Source organism: Chrysochloris asiatica, unplaced genomic scaffold (assembly GCF_000296735.1).
Source record: "Chrysochloris asiatica unplaced genomic scaffold, ChrAsi1.0 scaffold00076, whole genome shotgun sequence".
Classification (NCBI taxonomy): Eukaryota; Metazoa; Chordata; class Mammalia; order Afrosoricida; family Chrysochloridae; genus Chrysochloris; species Chrysochloris asiatica.
In genome coordinates this window covers 5,269,091-5,272,023 of record NW_006408594.1, presented here as the reverse complement: position 1 = coordinate 5,272,023, position 2,933 = coordinate 5,269,091, and positions in this window count along the sequence as shown.

Below are 2,933 nucleotides of genomic sequence, written 5' to 3'. Positions count from 1 at the left end.
TGTGCCTTAGTCCTCAAACTGCCATCTGTGCTCTTCAACACTTTAAAGAGGTCTTGTGCAGCAGATTTGTCTAATGCAATACATCAGTTGATTTTTTGACTGCTGCTTCCATGAGTATTGATGGTTGATCTGAGCAAAATGAAGTCATTGACAACTTCCGTCTTTTCTCCATTTATATGGATATTGTTTATTGGTCCAGTGATGAGGATTTTTGCTTTCTTTACATTGAGATGTGAACCATACCAAAGGTTGTGGTCTTTGATCTTCATCAATAAGTATTTTAAGTCCTTTTAGGTTTCTTAGGCATATACAAAGCACTTCACCCAAAAATAACACAATAGATACTATTTTCTAATGCACATGGATCATTTTCCAGAATAGATCCTGTGTTAGACCACAGAGCAAGACTTAACAGGATTAATAAAATCAATAAACCACTGGCAAATCTAACAAAAGAAAAGAAAGAGAAGATGCAAACAACATGGATAAAAAATTAAATAATAAACATCGCAACAGAACCAACTGAAATAAAAAAGAGAATAACAGAATACAACAAATTTTAAAACTTAGAAGAAATGCATACATTTCTGGAAACAAACTACTGACTTAAACTAAGACAGACAGAGGTAGAAAATTTGAAGAGCTCCATAAGAAATCAAGAGATTGAATAGGTAATTAAAAAATAAAACAGCTCCCAAATAACTGCAACAGCTAGTGAATTTGATCACACATTCAAAGAACTGAAACTACCATAGAACATAGACTCAAAAACGTTGAAAAGACCAGGCTTACTGGTTGGACAGAGACTGGTGGACCCCACAAAACTATGGTTCTTACACTTCAGGGCTGGCAATGAACTCACCCCTATGGCTCAATTTTCAGACAAACAATAAGCAGGTCAACAACTCTAGGGAGGTATGCACACCTTGTAATAATTAACCATTTGAGATCTAAAGAGCAACATTTGCACAAGGAAAACACTCAGAAGGGTGGTTGTTGTTAAGCGCCGTTGAGTCGATTCCAACCCATAGCAACCCTGTGTAGTGTTTCCAAGGAGCAGCTGGTGAGCTTGAACCACTGACCTTGCAGTTCAAATGACTTTGCAGTCTGACACATTAGCCCACAGTGCTAGTCTAGAACAGAGCTCATCCATAGGGATGAAATATTAGATAGGCCTATACAGTGAAGAATAAGACCAAGGAAGAACATATTTGTACTCCTCAAACCATCAACCAGAGACCAAAAGAATAGCATTTGGCCAAAAACAAAATTCTGAATGCAGAAAGAAGGATGAATGGAAATGGAAAAATCAGGGAGGAAGTGGGAGGAGCACTGTTCCATTGAGTAGATTGCAACCACTGTCACAAAACAACATGGGTATAAAATGTTGAACAGAAAACTAATTTGCTCTTTCAACTTTTACCCAAACTATGAGAATAAGTCAAAAAGTATTGCTACTGTGCTTCCAGTTCATACATGCATCGATTTATTCTAAACAAAACCTATTTAAACATGTCTGTGTGATCCATGAATGGTTGCAGACAAGTTAGTTCTCTCAATAATGCATTTGTCTTAGTCTCATTGTTGCTCTTGTTCAATGCTGTCGAGTCGATTCTGACCCATAACAACCCTATATAGGGTTTCCAAGAAGCAGCTGGTAAGCTTGAACTACTGACCTTGCAGTTCAAATGACTTTGCAGTCTGACACATTAGCCCACAGAGCCACACCAGTCTCATTAGGGTACTTTAAAAAAGTTTTAAAGGTACACTTTGTGTATAATGGAAAATAGTGATTTTGAGGTCCAGGTTAATTCAAATCTTTAACAAAACTCAAGTGGATGTCTTCCCAAATCATTGAAGCTTTGCAACAACAAGTTTATAGGAATGCTTTATGACATAGAACAAGTTTTTAACAGCACTGGAGGCACTCACTCATCTATGCCAAGTAATTTGGAAGACAACTACCTGGCCAACTGATTACAAGAGATCCAATATTGTGCCCATTACAAAGAGAGGTGACCCAACGAAATGTGGAAATCATTGGACAATATCATTAATTATTGCAAGTAAAATTTTGCAAATTCATTGGACAATATCATTAATTATTGCAAGTAAAATATCATTAATATCACATGCAAGTAAAATTTTGCTAAAGATAATTAAAAAACAGCTGCAACAGTATATTGACAGAGAACTGCTTGAGGTTCAAACAAGTTTCAAACATGGATGTGGAACTAGGGACATCATTGTTGATGTCAGATATATCTTGACTGAAAGTAGAGAATACCAGAAAGATGTTTATCTGTGCTTGATTAACTATGCAAAGGCTGTCAACTGTGTGGATCATTGCAGACAATGAGTATTCCAGAACACTTAATTGTGCTCCTGAGGAACCTGTACATAGACCAAGAGGAAGTCATTAGAACAGAACAAGGGTATACTGAATGGTTTAAAATCAGGAAAGGTATATGCCAGGGTTGTATTTTTTCACCCTATTTATTCAATATGCATGCTGATGAAATAATTCTAGAAACTGGATTCATTGTAGAAGACTATGGCATCAGGATTAGAGGAAGACTCAAAAACAGCCTGAGATATGCAAATGATACAACCTTGCTTGCTGAAAGCAAAGAGGATTTAAAATATTTACTTTTGAAGATCAAAGTGCCATTTGTATTGCACCTCAGTGTAAAGAAAACAAAAATCTTCACCACTGGAGCAATTAATGACATCATGATAAACAGAGAAAAGATTGAAGTTGTCAAATAACTCATTTTGCTTGGATACATCTTCAACCTTTGTGGAAGCAGCAGTCAAGAAATCAAATGACATATTGCATTAGACATATCTGCTGCACAAGACATCTTTAAAGTGTTGAAGAGCAAAGGTGTCAGTTTGAAGACTAAAGTAAACCTGGCTGAAGCCATGGTATT